The sequence below is a fragment of the Equus quagga genome, chromosome 16 (assembly GCF_021613505.1).
Source record: "Equus quagga isolate Etosha38 chromosome 16, UCLA_HA_Equagga_1.0, whole genome shotgun sequence".
Lineage (NCBI taxonomy): Eukaryota > Metazoa > Chordata > Mammalia > Perissodactyla > Equidae > Equus > Equus quagga.
Window position 1 is genome coordinate 3,465,396 of NC_060282.1, and position 19,958 is coordinate 3,485,353.

Here is a 19,958-nt window from a genome sequence, read left to right on the forward strand (position 1 = left end):
GAAGGTGGCAAAGCCTTGGGCTGGCAGGGCCCTGGGCTGGAGTCTGGCTCCTGCGTCGGCTGCGTGACCACCAAGCCCTAAGCGGCTTCCTGTTTGTGCAAACACTGCTGGGCGTGGTCGTCATTCAGGGAGGTAAACACTGGGCAGCTGGCGCCTGGGGACCTGGTAAGGCTCAAGCAAGAGCAGGTGTCCCTTTTCCTGGGAGAGGTGGTAAGGCTAAAGAAAGGGAGCTCCAGCTGTGCGTGGGGCTGTGCGACTCCACTCTCTAGGCCTCCCTGTCCTAATCTTTAACACCAGAGAGGGGACCAGGTGACCTCCACGAGGCTGCTAGCTCCTGGCTCTGTGCATTTTCATAAGTCCCCAGAGCTCATGCTGCGGAGAGTTCCAAAGTGCCTGCAGGAAGCTTTGCCCCATCCGTGAAAAGGGCTAATGGGATTGGGGATGGAAGTGGAGATAACCAGCAGCCAAAATCATGGTGGACAAGCCACGGAAAGGTCACTTAGGCAGATGATGCAAATAAGAGGACCCACAGAAGAAGGGAGGAGCACGTTGAGCCTGGCCACCTGCCCAGGGGGCTGGCACTGCCCCTCACTGGAATCAGGGAAAGCCCAGCTCAGAGTGGCTACAGAACTTGCCTGCACAGCGCGGGCTGCAGGATGACTCTCTCTGTAGGTTACCGCCCATCCCCGCTTCCTGTAGAATGAGTTTGCTGCCCTGTCTAGCTCTCAGCATTGCTGTGAAGGTCAAATGAGAAAATAGATATGAAAATAGTTTGTAAACCATAAAATACTGATGCGAAAATGGGGTGAGCACAACGTCGTGAATATATTAAACGACATTAAAGCGTTCGCTTTGCAATAGTTGATTTTGTGGTGTGGAATTTCACCTCAGTAAATTATTTTTTTAATGGAGCTTGTGAGGACTGCAGGCTCAAACTGCAGTATTTCAGTGCTCCTTAGGCATTTTCGCAGGGGTTTATGTGTTAAATTCTTTTGAAAAAATATAGAATGTGAGGGAGAAAGTGTCATAACGTTGGATTTGGCAATGATTTCTTGCATATGACACCAAAAGCACATGCAACGAAAGAAAAAATAGATGAATTCATCAAAATTAAAAACTTTTCATGCATCAAAGGCCACTCTCAAAAGAGTGAAAAGGCAATACACAGAATAGGAGAAAATATTTGCAAATCATATAGCTGATAAGGGATTAATATCCAGAATGTATAAAGAACTCCTACAGCTCAAAACAACAACAAAAACCATTAAAAAGTGGACAAAAGATTGAATAGAGTTTCTCCAAAGATAGACAAATGGCCAGCAAGCATATGAAAAGATGCTCACCACCACTAATCATTCGGGAAATGGAAATCAAGACCCCAATGATGTGTCACTTCACACCCATGAGGTTGGCTACTATGAAAAAACAAAGATAACTAGTGTTGGCGAGGCAATGGAGAAGTTGGAACCCTTGTGCCCGCTGGTGGGAACGTAGAATGGTGAGCCACTGTGGAAAACAGTTTGGCTGTTCCTCAAAAATTTAAAAATAGGATCACCATATGATCTAGCAATTCCACTTCTGGGTAGAGCCCCAAAAGAATCGAAAGCTGGGACTTGAAGAGGTGTCTGTACGCCCGTGTTCACAGCAGAGTTATTTCACGATAGCCAGAAGGTGGAAAGGACCCAAGTGTCATCAATGCATGAATGGACAAACAGGTATTTTACTTTCAATAAAAAGTGTGACGGCTCTCTGTTTCACGTCTCCCGCAGCCGGTTTAGTGCACGGGGGCACAGCTTTCCCAGCTCTTTCCTACACTTCCTCAGAGCCGTATGCGATACATGATATGATCTTTACGTGTGGATATAAATAGGCAAGTGTAAGCACTTTACTGACTTGGTGGGCAATGCAAAAGTGAAATGATCTTATTTCTCCAACTGAAGAACCTCACAGTGGGGCCAGCCCGGTGGCATGCTGGTTGGGTTCGCATGCTCTGCTTTGGCAGCCCAGGGTTCGTGGGTTCGGATTCAGGGCACAGACCTATACACCGCTCGTTGAGCCATGCTATGGCAGCATCCCACATGCAAAATAGAGGAAGATTGGCACAGATGTTAGCTCAGGGCCAATCTTGCTCACCAAAAGAAAAGAAAGAAAAAAAACCTCACAGCAACAACAACAAAAATAGGGAATGAATGTGTAGGATGTTAAGTGTTCTGCTCCAGAGCAATGTCACTTTGTCCCTTGCAGAAGGGGAGAAAAGATTCTAGTGATCAGTGGGAGGGGTCGTGTTCCTGTTACAGCATGTGGGCACACGGAAGCCCAGAGCTCACACCAGCCTGTCCCAATTCCCTTTCTCGGGGCCACCCACCACTGGGGGCATAGTCGTGGGGAACTCATCTGCCTTGCTGAGCCTCAGTTTCCTTATCTGCAGAACAGGGGTGACACCCATCTCACAAGCTGCTGGAAAATGGAATACGCCAATGACTGCAGGAAAGCCACGTGCAGAGAGCAGGGACATGCCAGGGGGTCTACCATAACTGTTTGGACAGCCCTGCATTAAAAGTCAAACCTTGGGGGCAGACGAGGCCCTTTGAAGTCTGGCCTCAGCTGATTGCTCCGACCCCAGCCCTCCGCGTGCCTGCCCTGCACCCCAGGCTCGCTCGGTGTCCCCAGATGCTGCTGCTCTCACCCTCCCCTGCAGGCTGCCTCGGAGGTGCCTTCGCTGCTCTGGCCTGCACCTGCAGCTGCACCGTGCCCCCGCCTGCCCCGTGGGCAGTGGGACGCCCGCTCTGAACCCTAGAGCCCTCTGCTCTGAATCACAGCCGCTTCGTTTTCAATCGCCTGGTGCAAATCTCGATTCCAATATTTGCTAAGTATTTGACCCTGGACAGGTGACTTCATCTCTCTGGGCCTCGGATGCACTCATCTGTAAAATGGGGATGAGAGCATCGACTCTGTGGCTGAGAGCTCAGTGTCACACAGGCCGCAGCGGATGATGAGGTGCAGGCAGCATGCCCTTCCACCAGCATCGTTTCCAGGAATTGTCTACAGGGCCTGTCCCCGACTTGATGGTAAGTGGGGACCGGGTCACACTGACACACACAACCCGAGAGAACACAGCGTGCACCTCCACACCATGTAGTACCAGCTGTCGGATGCAGGCCGCAGCACCCGGATGCCCCTTCCTGCGTCACAGCTGGTTTTAAACTTGGAAATTCCTTATTCCTCATGAAAAGTCTGAGGTAGGGGTTAGCTAGTTCTCCGTGCGAAAACATAAGCTGAGCTTCAGCTTTTCTTGGGAAAGTATAGTCACAAATCTGTAAGCAGAGAAATACATGAGTCTGAAGAAACAGTTTTCTCCAGGAAACGAGAGGCCCAGCACGGCCAGAGAAGAATGTTCGCCAAGGAGAAATCAGACATAACCACACCCCATAAATCCAAGCCCTTCTTCCTAGCTGTCTAGCCTAGGAAGTCTCTCACCTCCCGAGTCTCGGGCTCCTCATTCCTGTTGGGCTGTTTATTGAGCACCTATTGTGTGCCTGGTCCCGTGGTAGCAGCTGGGAACACAAAGAATAAAATAAATACAGACCCAACCTCTTCACCCCACCCCCACCCCAGCAGGGCCCCTGACCCAGCAGGAGACTCAGGTGAGAGGGAATCCCTGAAACCAACCACGAAGAATGAAGAGACATTTTCCTGGGAGAAAAGGCCCAGAGGGAACAGCAGGCCAGGCAGAGGGAACAGCATCGTGTGTGCAGAGGCCCACGAGCGAACACTTGGGTCCTGCAGCCTGGGAGCTGATGAGAGATGTCTGTCTCGTGCCCACTGCTCTGCCCCGGCCCCTGGAACAGCGCCCAGTGCCCATGCCATGGAGCATGGCGAGGCTCCATGTTTGCTTAGGGGAGGGATGAGGACAGCTGGAGAGGGGACAGGGACTGGTGGAGGAGGCTCTGGCACCACACTCAGGAGGCTGGCATCTCTCCTGGAGATCATGACAAGTGGCTGAGGACTTTGACCAGGAAAGAAATGGGGCCAGTTTGGTATTCGAGAAAGCTGACTCAGGCTGCAGGACAGGGGCGGGAAAGCAACTGTGAAGTCTGCAGTCACCAGGCAGGGGAGGGAGGGTCAGACTATGCAGTCAGTGCAGAGCGGGGAGGGCATAGGGTGAGAAACACTCAGGAGGCAGGATCGCCAGGATGGGGAGGGGGCCAGCGTGACCCCAGGTTTCTCCTCCCTGGCCCCACAAACGAGAGCGGGCCCCCGTACCAGCTCCTCAGCATGGACGACACCACATTCTGGTGGTCCACCCTCCCGCTGGTCGGTCAGCTCCCTCAGGGCAGGGCCTGCGGCTGAGATGCCCTCTGCTCGGTCTACGGAACCTGTACTCAGCCCAGCACACAGCAGGCCCTCCCCGGTGCAGGAAGATGCCCTGAGGACCAGGCAGGTGGGAACAGAGGAGCCTCAGAGGGACAGAGGACCTTGACCAGCCTGTGGACATCTAACTGGGACATCCTGCAGGCTGCGTGTGTGTGTGCACATGTGAGCCTTTGTGTGTGTGTGTGTGTGTGTGTGTGTGTGTGTGAGCAGGTGTGTGCCGGTGTGTTTAGCGACTTGTGTACTGTCTCGTTCAGGTCCGGCCTCTTCTTCCCTCTCCTGTGGTGGGAAAGGATGGCAGAATTGTAAGAGAGCCAGAGTGCCGTTGTAATAGATGGCATGTGTGTCTGGGCAATGGGGATCAGGTGACAAGCCCCAGCCGTCATCCAGAGAGGTGATGGTGTCACAGCAAATGGCACGGTGCCACTGGATGCCACTGTAACCACAACGTGGGAGGGGGCCACCTCGTGAAATGCCCTTGGCTGCCCAGACAGCCCGCTCCTGCCCTAACCAGCTACAACCCCGTTGTTAAAAGTTGTTTTCTGGGGCTAGCCTGGTGGCATAGTGGTAAAGTTCCCGCGCTCTGCTTCTGCGGCCAGGGGTTCACAGGTTCGGATCCCGGGCGCAGACCTGGCACCACTCATCAAGCCATGCTGTCGTGGAGTCCCACATAAAATAGACAAAGACTGGCCTAGATATTAGCTCAGCAACAATCTTCCTCCAGCAGAAAGAGATGTTAGCTCAGGGCCAATCTTCCTCACACACACACAAAAAAGTTGTTTGTTCTATAAAACATTGATAAATGAGGAAGCCGTGAGTGGGTAAGTGCTAACCACCCGGGTTCACGTGGAGACCATGTCATCTCTGAGCTCAGATTCTCGCAGGATCCTGAAGGGTACAAACCGCAGAGCCTCTGCCAGCCGCCCCCGCCCCCGAGTGGCGGCGGCCCGTGGGTTGGGCCAGGCAGCTGGTGCCACAGGCACCCCGCGCGATTCTACAATGCGACCAGGTTTCAAAACCACTGGGCTAATGCTCTATTTTATGAGTTGCAAAACGGAAGCAATATCACTTCTCTCCCCCAAGTAAAAACATTTAGTTCTGCACAACAAACATTCACTGAGTGCCTGCTGGGTGCTGGCCTCTCTCTCGTGCCTGCCTGTTCTGGCGCACAGTGGGGCTGAGTGCATGTGGGTGTATTGGACTCCGACGGGCAGGGTGACCCAGGCAGGGGTTTTCACCCTGTGCACGTTGGTTCCTGGCGCCCACCCCCACGTCTGGCACGGAGTAATAGGTGCACATTTTCTTTGGTGAATAAAAGAGTAAAGACAAAGTTCCCTGACCATTGACTAGGTCCATCTGCACAGTGGGGTGCCACTCAGCAGCAACTCCCCATCTAATATTGAGTGAAAGAAGGAAGCCAGAGGAAAACACACACTACGACACCGTTGAGCAAAGTCCAAGTGTCGACAAAACACACATACGTCAGAAACCACAGAGAAAAGCAGGGGATGGTGACCCCAAGAGCAGGACGGAGTGGCGGCCCTCTGCTCCTTCAGCAGGTGGGGGAGGGCGTCCGTGTGGTAAGAGTGAGATGTGTTTTCTGCAAAAGTGAAATACTTTGTCAGTAAAAATCTATTTCTGGAACTCTGGTGTTTAAAACAACACGTTCGTTGGGAAGATGCTTCCCCAACTTGAAATACCAAGCGAGAGTCCAAGATCCCAACCCTGAGAAAGTGACGGGCTGCGGGAGAACGCAGGCTGAGAGAGTGATCACGAGGACAAAACAAATGACTTCAGAGAGAAAAAGGGGCACTAGCCCACCGCCTTGGGGGCTGACTCGAGGCCCCCACAAGCTGACGGCCGAAAAGGTACCTTGTACCCAGTGCTGTCTCCCACTCTCAGTGGATGCTGGCTCTGAAACTCAACTGCCCCTAAGAAGGGTCTTGCTTAAAGAAAATTCTAGAAGGGGAAGATGGTAGAAGCGAGAGGGCCGAGGAAGACCCTTGGAAACCTTGGGCCCCCAGTGGCAGGAGCTGCAGACACCTATGGGCTGCAGAGTCAGAGCCGCTGTGCAGAGCAGCCGGGGAGGCGCCGGGTCAGGGCCTGCACGGCTGGATGGCTGCCCTCGTCCTCCGCCATATGATGAAAGACAGGAAGCTGCGGTCGGGCTGCTGCTGTGTGCTGGGCTGGGAGGAAGGGGACAGATACAAGAACCGTAACCCATCCGGACTGGGAATCGAGGCACGTAAAAATAGACACCTAACAGTAAATGGGCAGGAAAGGGGAAGTCAGGTACCAACCTCCCCTCAAGGCCCAAGAAGGTAGCCCAAGGTTACTCAAGGTTATTTTCCTCTGCACCCCCTCTTCCCACTGCGCTGGAATGCCTTTTCCCCTTTCCTGCCCAGAAAACTGGCTTACCTTTCATTGGCTCAGATACCACCTCCTCCAGGAAGCCCTCCGTCACCTGCCTCCCTGCTCCCCCCACCCAGGTTGGATTGGTCCTCCCCACCCCATCATGTCTCTCGTGCTCTCATCATGTCCCTCTGACCACAAGGCCCATGTCCTCTGTGCCTGCCCTTGGGCCTCCAACCTAATAGCCAGCTGACCCCTTGCTTTTTCCTGGCTCCGGAGGCTGAGAGGCTGGTGTGAGTGGAAGGCGGACCCTCGCTAAATGCCAGACCCCCTTGCTCTACCTTGCCCTGGACTCTCCCCTCCCTGGGACCCTCTGCACGCTGCAAAGCCTGGCTGGGGCCGACAGAGGGGAGGGGCTGGCCACAGAGACGGTGACGAGTGTTGATGGCTCATCTCCTGGGTGCTCAGAGCTTTGTGTAGATGCGTGCATTCTCTTATCCACCCTCCTAACACCACTTCCACCCCAGAGCACCCAGTGCTCAGTGTGGGGACGCACAGGTACCCCGAGTGGGTCTGACACCAGAGCCCAGGCCCCACCCGGGGTGGAGCTGCTTCTCCGGGCCCGGCCAGGCCTTCCCAGGCCGGGCTCCCGCCCCCAGGTGGGCCCTGCCCCGCCGAGCCCCACTGGCCCCTCTGCAGGTGGATCTAAAGTTGGCTCCATGGTCAACAATGCCTCCCACACTGGAATGTTATTAGAAGGGATTTCCAGACCATTTGGCCAAACTCAGTCACCTCTAACTCCCTGGGGGCCAGTGAAAGTTCAAAGCTGCTGCCTCAGGTTTGTTCTCTGAGCCCTTTGTAAACACCCTGGCTGGGACCTGATTCCCACAGCTGGTAGATGTTGGCATAGATGCTGGGTGGGCTAGTGGCCCTGTCTCCCCACCACCCGGGGCAGGGGCTCCAGCTTGGTCCTGAATGAAGCTCAGAGGGGACAGAGCAGGGGTCTCAGGGGGTCTCCCATGATAAAAGAGTTCCTGAGAGAGGGGATTAATCCTCCGAGGGCTTTTAAAGGAGCCCCGTGGAGGCCAGTCCTGAGCGGGGCATCCTTTCCCACCAGCCTAAGAGGGTGTTCCGACGCCCGCTCACACAGAGAAGGGCTCAGCCCCACAGAGGAGCCAGCCTGGCCCAGGCTCCAGCCGGGAAGTGGGGCTGGGGGCCGGCCCAGGCAGCTGGGGCCTCAACCACCAACGCCTCTCGGTCCCTCGGGCCAGCTCAGGTCAGAGTGGCAGCTGGGCTCTCCTGTCCTGTTTCTGTCCCTCTTTACCTCCACACCTGAAGCCAGGCTGACCCCAGGGTGAAGGAGGGCAGAGGCCCAGAGGCCCAGCTGCTGCCCGGCCCGTTGTTTCTCTCCCAGCTGGCCACCAACAGAGCCACTGACACCCATTTCCAGGTGTGTGCATGCATATGCATGTGTGTGAGCACACACGTGTGTATGTGTATGCGTGTGAGTGTGTGTGTGTGTGTCTGAAAGGGGGAGGCAGATTGAGAGCCATTGGTGGAGGGAGGGCTGGGGCACGGGTGGTCCCTGGCACCTGGGTCAGCCGCTGGTCCCCCATTCCCCCTTGCCCGCTGAGACGTCCTCTCCAGCCTCTGGAGCCCTTCCAAGAACCACACACAGGTCTTCACGGAAGGAAGAAGCCGCTCCCACTTCCTCAATGCCTCTAGGAACTGTCCCGGGGAGGGTGGAGGCCGCAGGCCCCCGAGCAGGGGTCTTGGAAAGACATGTCGTCCAGCCTCTCATGGGAGAACTGGGGATGGTGACATCAGCCTCAGATGAGTTTGATCAATGATCTGGAAGGGCCCGGTGGGGAGAGCCGGCCAAGGGTGGACCTGTTTAATAACAACACAGGCCTCAGGCCCAGAAGGTCTCGCTACCTGAACACACACTGTGCGCTGAGAGCGGGTTCAGAGAGGCCGTTTCTGTTTCAGGAGCTCTTTCCCCTGGGGGAAACCAGACCCTGGAGAATGGAGAGATGCTGCTGGCACAGCTCCCTGCACACCGCACTCCTCCCCTGCCCCTGCCCCAGGCCGAGCGGGGGTGCTGTGGGCAGGGCGGCCTCTGTCTGCTCCCCTCACGCCTGGTTTCACTCGCCCCCACTTCCCCCTAGATCAGGGTCACGAGAAGCCACGGGTGGCCTTGAAGCTCTCCCCCAACACCTGCCCACAGCCTCCACCTCTGGCCAGTGCCACAGGCCTCAGCCCTTCTCTTCTCCTCTCCTGCCCGCGCCCCCTGCTGCGCTGGCCGTTCCTGGTTCTGACCTTGACCTCGGCGCCCAGCCCTGGGTCAGTACCGTCAACCCGAGTTCTGTGAACAATGGAACCAGCTCCCACCCTCCCGGGCAGCTCCTGCAAGCTGGGGCCAGGCATTGTGCCTTTCAGGGCCCCCTCTGCCTCATGCTGTCCCTCACCCTGGCACGGGCTTGCCTTCTGCAATGACCCCTGGGCCCAGGATGTCTCCTCAGGCATGCTCAGCACCCCAAGCCTGGATGGGTCCCCGTCCTCCAAATTTGCTCCTGCAGAGTCCCCCGTCAGTGACCACACCTCCCCTACTCGGCTGACCGAGCCAGACGCCTGGGCTCAGCTGCCACCTCCCGCCCGCTCACCGGCTCAGCAGCTAGTCCCTGCCCTGCCCAGGCCACTGCTGACGCTGCTAGCCCTCCAGTCGTCCCTTGCAGGCCTGACAGCTCTGTCTGTCAGCCCAGGTCCTCCGAGAGGCAAACGTCAGACGGGATTCATGGGGCGAGAGATGTATGAGGGGAACGCCTGTGAGAAAATACAGGGATCCGTCAGACCCTGAGATGGAGTGAAGAGGGTCCCCACAAAATTCACATCCCCCCAGAACCTCAGGATGTGACCTTATTTGGAAATAATGTCTTTGCAGATGTAATTATGTCTGAGTTAGGACGAGGTCATCCTGGATTAGGGTGGGCCCTAAATCCCACAACTCCCCATAAGAAGAGGAGGGACTCAAGGGAGAAGGCCATGTGAAGACGGGGCAGGGCCTGGGGAGATGCGGCCACAAGCCAAGGAGACCAAGCAGTGCTGGGAGCCTGCGAAAGCTGGGGCAGGCAAGGAAGGATTCTCCCCGGGAGCGTTTGCAGGCAGTGTGTCGACACCTTGGTTTTGGACTTGCCCCCTTGGTGTGCCCAGGGCTGTGCTTGGTGCACAGTCTGTGCTTGATAGCACTGCTTCATGAATGAATGAATGAATGAATGCACAAACCAGCCCTGTTATGGCTGCATAAATTGCAGATGGAGCAGTTGGTTCATTCAGCGGCTGCTGGGACACCTCGGGCCTGGCCCTGTGCTGGGCCTGGGGACACAGAGATGAGCAGCAAGGCTCCCGTGGCAGAGGGGCAACCAGGGCCCAAAGGGCTCAGGGGGCCCAGGTGGGGGCCCCACTCAGCTGTTGCGGGGTGTGGCTGCAGGTGTGAGGTGCCTGTCACATGCCCCCACAGCCCCGGCACCTCTCTGTCGCCTCATGTCCCTCATTCATGAGCCTCTCTATCCTGTGAGGCGGTGAGCACCACGTTCCGATGCTGCGACCACGTTCTGATGTCTTCGAGCAGGCAGGGAGAGCCTCTGATTTCCTGTCCTCCCCGGGGGTCGGAGTCCCCACTTTCCTCTGCCAGGCGCTGTTCGAACTCTGGAGGATGCTCTGTCTTCTGCTCTCAGATCTGCTGCCATCGCCCCCAGGCACCCAGGCCATGCCTCACGCACAGCGCCTCGCCCCACCCTTGCTGAATATTCACCGGGTACTTGGCTCTGGATCATTCTAGTCCTGCACTGCCCAACGCAGGAAACCAGCCACACGTGGCTGGTAGCACTTGACGTGGGGCAGGTCCGACTGGAGCCGTGCTCTAGATTTCAAAGACTGCAGGAGAAGAATGTAAAATGTCTCATCACTGATTTGTGCATCGATTATATGTTGAAATGATAACATCTTAGCTACACTGAGTTCAACGTATTATTAAAATTAATTTCACCCATTTCTTGTCCCTTTCTTTGACATGACTGCTAAGATGATGTCTGTGGCTGGCCTTCTATTCATCTTGCACAGCGCCAGTGCATATTTCATGAGTCCTTGGAAAGGAAGTCTGGGAGACAAATTCACGAACGCACCTGTGCTGACATTAATTGAGTATCTTCTATGTCAGGGATGCAGAGACAAGTCAGCCAGGTTCCCACCCTCCGGGACCTCCCAGAGGGTCAGGACCCGGCTCCAGGCCACGCTCGAAGGTAGTGGGGGACGTAGGACTCAGACTGGGTCTGGGGAGCCGCTCCCCGTGCTTGCCCCGAGCGTGCTGGCAGCTCGCTAAGCGTGGGTGCCCATCTCTCCTTCTCAGAGTTGTACCAGTTCACTGGTGGTGGAGGGACCAACTGCCCCTCTCCCCGCCCGAGACCACCTCACGCCACGCCGTTTCTCCAAGTCCAATGGAGGTGGTCATCCCCAGGGTGGCCGAGGGGACACTGAGCTGAGGCAGACGATGCCCCCACATGTTACCAGCACGCAGCCACTGCTTGGGTCATGACCCCCAACTCTATGCCACCAAATATAGAGGTTGGAGGAGGATTTATAAAGAGGATGTCTGCAATTCAGTGTGTACGATGGGGGTTTTTCTTACAATCATTTTTGAACCTATTTTTATTAAACCCTTTTTAAAGAAATGTAAATGAAAGTGCCGAGTCAACCTGCAATTCTGCTCTTTGCCTTCATGTGAAATCTTTCTTTAGACGAAAATTCATTTATGTAAAATCAGCTTTCCTTGAATAGACCCAGCGCGGCTCAGGCTCTGACCTCTCCACATGGCTTCTTCATCCCCAGACTGCTCAGCGAGGCTGTCTTGTCATTTCGCCTGCAGTTTGCTGATAGGAACTGAGCCCCAGGCGGAGTTTTCCAGAAAACATTTCCTTCTGACCCTCACTTTTCCACCTTATCAGGAAAGCCAAGTGCCCCCTCACATTGCATCAATGTTCTGATTTAAACTTCCTGGCTCATCCATACTTGAAATATCTGACTAATGCTCAATTGATGATTCTAATTGGAAAAAAAACAAAAAACACCTGGAGAAACACAGAAATGATACAGGCTGGGAAGCCCTCGGCGCCTTCACGACTTGCAAAACTGAGCAGAGCTCTTTTGTTAAATACCAGTTATTGAAAAGAGATCTGCAGATTGCTAATGGCACCATTTGTCCTTTTAGAATTATCTACACAGTTTATCATCTAATCCTCACTACACTTCATGAGATAAGAATGAATATCCTATTTTACACGAGAGAAAATTGGGGCCCAGAGCCGGCGAGTACCTTCCAGCTGGTGGGCAGTCGCGAGGGTTTACTGGGTGCCCACTTTCTGCCGGCATCTCCTGTTGACCCCCTACCACACTCTGGGCAGGGATCATTAAGCCTACTTCATAAAACGCAGGCTTGGAGGAGTCCTGCGGTGGCTCTGCAGCTGTCACCTCATCCCGAGAGACCCGGGGAGCCCTTGGTGTGCAGCAGAATGAAGCATTGATCCTCTGCAGCCAAAACCTCTTCCCCACCACCCGCCACCACCTTAGCTCAGAGCATCTTTGTTACTCTGGCCTTCTGTCAGGCCCCACCTGCCTCTTGTCCATGGCTACTGGTGACCACCCCAAGGCTGCCCTCCATGCCCAGCCTGGCACTCGCCTCCCCAGCCTGGCCTGGTGGAGCCCCCTTGGCACCTCGCTGGGGCCTTAGACTGACCTTGGCTGCCCTCCTGAGCTGTGCGGTAGCCACAGGCCCGGCACCCTCGTAGCAGTTTCCCCTCTGGACAGCCACATGCAGGCAGAGGGGCCTGGCCCTCACTGCTGCCTCCTCCTGCAGGGAGTGGCCGTCGGTGCGGGCGGAGCGGAGCAGAAGGCAGGGGCGGCACCCCAGCCCTCCTTTGCCTCGGCTCCGCAGAGTCCAGCAAGACCTCTCGGCCGCTCTCCCCATGCAGCACGTGGCCTGGACCGTCAGACACCCCCTGCAAGGATCCTTCACTGGCTCCCAGTGCCCTCACGATGAACCGAGGTCCCCTAGCATGGCGTTCCAGGCCCTCCTCGACTCCTGCCCACCCCGTCTGCACACCCCCAACTCCACTAAACTAGAATAGCCCCAGCAGCATCTAATTCTCCAGGCCTTTCGAGGCCCTTCTAGGCTCTTCCATGCCATTACCCCTTCCCCACCTGCCCTCCTCCGTGAAGCTTCCCTGGCTTGCCCGGCACGTGCTCCCTCACCTGGGCCCTGTACACAGTGCTTTGTAACTAGGAGGAGCGACTCTGAGAACAGGATGCTGAGTCTGGGGTCCAGGGATGGTGGGCGTTCAGACGTGGGGCTAGACCCTGGAGGCACAAGGATGAGCGAGGCAGGGTCTCCACTCCTGAGGGGCTTTACTGCTGGGCCAGCAAACAGGTACAGAAACAGTTCATTCTGAAGTAATGAGCTAAGTGATCACATGGGAGCACCGCCGGCAGAGAGGGGCCGTGCTGGGGGAGCGGAGCTGGAGGGAAGTCCTCCTCCGGGCGAGGCCCTGCGAGCAGGAGCCAGGGTCACCCAGAAGCTGGGCTAGCCCGGGTCTAGCACTGAGAGTCCTGCTTCCCGGTAACCCTCCGTCCAAAAGGCCCGTAGGGAGACCCCTTCCTGGCTCAGAGCCAGGACCATCAGGGAACGGCCTGGGGACCTCGGCAATGGGCGGCTGTTATTGGGCGATTCACTGAAAATCCCCCAGTGATCTCAGAGCTGGGTGCCCCCCTGGACCCTGTTCAAATGATCCCAGTTTGGGCAACACCCAAAGCCCCACAGCCTGGAGCCGTGGAGCACGTGCCTTCTCTCCCCTTCAGGCCCGTCGGGGGGTGGCCTGGGCCACATGACGTCCCCTAGAGCCTCCCAGGCTGTGTGCGCTGGTGTTGACCATCGACAACGAACACACGTGCTGTTCTGTGTCCTTCTCGGCTTCGCGGCTGCCGGGGACCTCGGTGAGGACACAGAGCTCAGGCCTGTTGTTCCTGGGGCTCTCCTCCGAGGACGCCTGGGCTGCGAAGGTGGGTGACATGGACCTCCCTTTCCTTGGTTGCTGTGACGCCTTTCAGCGCTGCCGTCTTGCCTTCAAAGCCTTCGCTTTGGCTCTGAGGGGGCAGGGGCGTCCTTCTTCACTTCCAGCTCCATCCTTGTGAAAAGGAGGTGATTTTTAAAAATCTATTTTCATTTTATTTTTTTTCGATATTCAGATAGTAGTTCCTTCTACTTGATTAATTACTTAATTAATTAATCAGGCACCTTGTCAACCATGATATTATCTGTTTTTCAAAACTGCTCTGTGACACTCGGTCTCCTGTCTAATATCTACTTCCCCCTTCTTCCTTATCAACAAAACCTTTATATTACTGGGGATGGCAATGTGCCCAGCTAAAATTAAATGACATTTCCTAGCGTTCCTTGAAAATAAGAATGAGTGAGGAGCCATTGGGTAAGGTTTCTAGGAAAGTTCTTATGCATTACTCTCTTCCTTCTTCCTCCTTCCTGCCTCCCAGAGCTGGGATGTGATAGCTGGGTCCCTAGCAGCCATTTTGTACCCCAAGCTGATGAGAATGGCAGAGCAGGAGGATAGAAGGCACCTGGACCTCTGATGACTATGGAGCACTGCACCAACCCTGGACTAGGTAATTGCGGATTTTTCTAATGGGAGAGAGAAGCAAACTTTTATTTTGCTTAAGCCACTGTTATTTGAGGTTTTTTGTCAATGTTGCCTAATCTAATCCTAATGGCTGCAGAAGGTATAAACCTTGTTCCCCATTTTATAGAAAACAGTATTAAGCACGTACCATGGTCCAGTCTCCAAGCTGGGATCTTTATAGATATTGTCTCGGTAATTCTCGCAGTAGCTCTATGAGGTGGGTATCATTACCCCATTTCATAGGGGAGAAGACTGGGATCAGAGAGATAAAGTGACTTGTCAAAGCAGAGAGCCAAGGCAGAAGGGCAGCTCTCCTGACATTGGTGGCCTTCCTGCTCCAGGCCAGCTACCCAAGGAGTAAACATTAAGTGATGGGAAAGTAGGATCTGCAGTAGACCAGCACGAAGACAATTCGGGGCTAAGTGGAGTTTTCTGACCACCGCCTGCCCCAAGCCACAGTATTGAGGACTTGTGTGCTCACAGTGGTAACGAAGCATCTGTTCAGGAGTCATTTAAACCCTCTGGGACGCAGTGTCCTCATCCATGAAGTGGGGCTGGGTGGGAGTGGGGCCGGTGTCAGCCACAGAACCCCCCACCCCCAGCTCTCCCTCTGGGATCTAGCACTGTCCGCGTCTCACCGGTCTGTTCTAACCTGCTCCTCCCCGCAAAGGGGCAACCCCGGCAAAGCCACCTGAGCCCGCGGGCAGGCTGAAAGAGAAATGTTCTGCAGTTTCAGACCCGTCTGGATTTGACAAGAGCCCCGTGGAAGCAAAAGAGGAAGCGTCCTCCTGTTTACCTCCTTCTGGTGACATCACACTTCCTTGCTTTGTGGGGAACCTGCAGGCCAGCGGCCCGCCCGTCCCCCGGGAGCCCCTCGCTCCGCTGCCGCTGCAGAGCGGCACATACACGGCCGTGACCAGCTCCCCAGAAACAGGAAACGCTGGGAGGGGCCCGGTCCTCTCAGAGGGCTTCTCTTTAAAGCAGATCCGGCGCCCTTGAGGTCAGCGCTCATTGACCAGTGCGCCCACGGGGTGGCCCTCAGTGCGGTGGAAGGAGGCAAGGCTGCAGATGAGTCTGGGAGGCCTCAGGGGCCTCGGGGAACCCCCAAAGGGACAGGTTCCAGCCCCAGCTTTGCACTTACGAGCCTGGGCAAGTCTCTTGCTGCTCGGGAACTGTGCTTTCCATCAGGAAGGTGGGAAAAGGTGTGGATCAGATGGCCCCCGCGCCCCCAGTGGATCTTGGCGCCACCACGCACCAGTTACATAACCTCAGGCAGGTCACAGCCTCTGTTTCTCCGTCTGTCAAACGAACAGGCTGAAGCAGCTTGGACCAGAGTGAACACTGGACAGGATGAACTTGAAGGTCCCTGTAGCTCTAAAACTGTACCCGTTCTGTCTGAATCCAACCATGAATGAAAAGAAATCTCTCCTGCCTGCACATAGCCTGCACGTGCTGAACGGAGGCACGCAGGGCAAGAGTGCAGAACTGCACAGGGATCAGGGGGCCGGGCGCTGAGTCAGACACTCACACACTCACTCAACAGCACTGAGTGGGACCACGCGCCAGCCCGGGCCGGGTGCTGGAGGTGCTGCCGTGAGCAAGGACGCCCTCTCCTCCTCGGATCTGACATTCCAGCAGCGGGAGGCCAACAGTAAAACAAACACATCAATGAGATAATTTCAGTCTGCGGTAAGGGCTGGGATGCAGTGGAGAACCACCAAGGGAGGGGACACTTGAGCTGAAATCTAAATGATGAGAAGGGGGCAGATAAGTGAAGATCTGGGAAGGGAATTATAGGAGGAGGGAACTGCTGGGCGTCCAGTGTGGCTGGAGAATGAGGTGAGCAGGAGATAGGGGACAAGATGAGGCCGGTGAGGGGGTGGGGCCATATGATGTGAGGTCTTACCAATCAGAGTGGGGAGCCTGAGTTTATCTGAAGTGTAGTTGGCTAAAATGGGTGGTTTTCAACCGGGGAGTGATGTGGCTCTGGACACGGGCTCTTCCATTTACTAGCTGCGGGCTGGGCTCTCCTTTACCTCTCTGTGCCTTATTTCCTCTTCTGTAAGATGGGACCAAGGCTAGTAAGGGCTTCAAAAGGTTTTAGCGAGTGTCACCTGGGACTAGGCAGGTCACACGCTTACATGCTGCCTAGCACAGAGTGAGCTCTTTATAAACGTCCAGTGGCAGTTTTTTAAAAAAAGACTGCAAAATCTTTGGCACTCCTCCCGTTGAGAGTAGGGTCTGTGTCCCTCTCCCCTTGAATCTAGCTGTGTGGTGAGTACTCTGACCAATACCGTGCAGCAGAGGTCACACGGCACCACCCCCGAGGTCAGGTCACAAAAGCCCATGTGGCTTCTGTCTGGATTCCTAGCAGGCTTGCTCTCCAGGTGTTTCCCTTGGGGGCCGGCCACCATGTTGTGAGGAAGCCCAGGCTCCACCTTGAGGCCACCAATCTACAGTCCCAGCTGAGCCCCATCTTCAAGTCATCCTGGCGCTGGCGCCAGGGGTGTGAGTGAAGAAGCCTCCAGGTAGTCCCAGCCTCCAGCTGTCTGAATCAGCCCCAGTCATTGGAGTCATAGCAGCCGAGGCTCCAGCTGAGGCTCTGGGCATCATGGAGCTGAGACAAGCTGTCCCCCCCCAGCCCTGTCCAAACTCGTGACGCCCAGGGTCCATGAGTGCAGTAGCACAGTGGCAGGTTTGGGGCGGTTTGTGACACAGCCATCGATAATCAGAACATTCAGCCATTATTATCATTACATCCACCACACCCACCCCCTTTCTCTGGGCTCTCTTGGCCCACGCTGCCCTCACGTCTCAGAACGCCCATGGGTGTTCTTTTCTCTAACACTCATTTTGGTCCTTAATCATAGATAATCTAGATTTGTGGTTTGAGGACTTGTCTTTTAAAACAATAGAATTCTTGGTTTCAAATGAAACCTTGGGCAAATCCAAGTGGAACTGGGGTGGGGTGCCCCTTCCTGCCATGGCAGACCCTGGGACAGCAGGGAGCTCAGGGGCCCCGCGAACACGCTTCTCCCTGGTCTGTAGGTATGAGGTCTCTCTCACGTCTCTCCTGAAACAGTCGACGACAGCAACGAGGGCCATCATATTGGTGGCAGCATCTTGGCTGTCTGGCACCTCACTACGCACTTCACGCTGGCCTCTGGATTGCAATCTGTCATGGGTGCCCTAGGACACACACTGGCCACGTCACCCTCCCCGCTGGCCTTCTGCCCCTACAAGGAACCCCCCTCATGGGGCTTTATAGACCTCAGTGAAGTGACGTAGAGAGTGGCCTGAGCCCGGGGCTAAGCCTGCAGGAGGTGCCAAACTATTGAACAGCAGAAAGTTCTCAGGGCAGAGTAGGTGCTTAATAGCGATTCCCGCCACAGGAGTCCCACATCCCTCAGGAATCAGGACATCTGAGTTCTGGTCTGGCTCTGTCCATCACTAGCCAGTTGCCCCCCACCCCAAACTCAGTTTGCCCCACCACAGAAGTGAGGGCCCTGAGCTTGCTGCCTGTCAGATACAGGATTTGCTGGTCCTGTGGCAGCCAGGTCAGGGGATGCTGGTTCTGGCCAGCGTCTGTGTGACTGCAGGCAGGCACTTCCCTCCCCAGCCCCAGGTTCCTCCTCAGTCCGGCATGGGTGGGATCATGTGCTCTGACACCAGAATGTCTGTGACCATCCTGCATCCTGACTCTGGCCACAGCTGGGGTCATGGGGCCTCTCGAGGGCATGGAACCCATCCTGGACTCGGGGCAGCCTGCGGAGTGCCCACGGTTGGGCGGGAAGCGGACGCCTGTGGGGCTTGGGCCAGCGGCCGCTCTGGTCTCTCACGTGCCCGAAATCCAAAGGCGAGGAGCACCTACATGGTGAGATCCTCCAAGAAGTTGTGGGGTCTTTACTTATCTCTAATCTGTTTGTGCTTCTCGACGGGGACAATGGTGTCCCCACTGTTTGGCAAGATCTGGAAATGTTTTTGATGTCACAACCGGGGGAGAGGGTGCCACTGGCATCCAGTGGGTAAACTGAGGATGCCACTGAACGTCGTGCAATGTCTAGGTCAGCCCCTCACAACAAAGAATTGTCCAGCCCCGAGGATCACGGTTGAGAGGCCTGCTCTGAGCCAAATCCCAGCCACTCCCCAAAGCCTGCTTCAATTCCGCCTCCTCCGGGAAGCCAGCCCTGGTCTGCTGTCTGTCATTAATTGTTCCTGTTGGCCTTAATCGGGTTTTCCAGTGTTCTTGGTGGTCATTATAGCAACAGCCCTCTCCCACAAGGGGAACAGCATCGCCATCTCACAAATCATTCTTTTATTGGTCCAGGTTTGCATTGTAAAATAAAGACCTCTACAGAGAAATATGCGAAACATTCGTACAGCTTAACGAATTGTCATGACGCGAACTCCCTTCAACCACCCTCCAGGCCAAGAAAGAGACCTTTGTCCTCCCTGGAGCCCCCGTGGGCCACGTCACACTCACAGCCCTACCTGCCCTCATGTAATTTTTTTTTTGGTCCAACTTGTTGTAGACATAGCTTCGCTGGGAGTTTGGTTTTATGGTCTCATCACCCAGTTATCCACCTCCAGACAATATAATAGACAATCTTGCCTGTTTGAAATACTCGAATCTTAAACCTTTCATTGACCAGGTTGGGGATGATGAGTTGACCAAGTGGGCTCCCTCTCATCCTCCACAGGTGACCGATCAGAGTTTTTTAATATTGCTGCGAACGCGTGGATTTGGACACATTTGAAAGTTTCAATCAATTGCAACTACTATCCTTTTTCAAGCTCAGCTTGACCCGTCTTTGGCCAGTGGTCACCTCTGCAAGCTAGACCCAGAGACCTGTCGACATGACCCTAGACTCCGAGAGCTTTCTTGCTATCTGAAATGTCCAGATGTTCCAGGCTCATCTTGGATATTTCCTGCCCGACCTGGAATCAGCCATTTCTCCAAAAAGCTCTGGTTTATTTTTGTAGGAAATTGTATTTCAAGACCACAATGTGGATTTCAGGGATGCTCATTCCTACTATGTTAGTCTTTTTTTTAAGGCTTTTTCAGTGGACAAAGCTAGGAAATATACCAATATTTCTTTTAAATATAAAGTGCCTCGTGAGTTCAAACTGATACTTCCAATTAAAAACTCAGGACTCCCGCATTTTGACTTAAACTCCGCTTTATCACACCTGTTATCTCTTCTCCGCCACATTTACAGCTCTGGCTCTAAGGACACAGGGGATAATAAGATTACAATATCTCATAATTATTCGTTTACTCTATTCCACATCGCACACTGGACAGTCTTGGAAGAAGAATACCAATACCACCATCACAAATCCGATTACTGAAAACAATTAAATTTTTATGCACTCTCCCCTCCTCCCTCCGTCTTTCATATCTCACTTATATCTACGTTGTCAGATACTATAATCTATCCTTTGGGACTTCACCCAGCCTGAGTCCTATATCTAAAGCTGTTGTTAACAACTTCT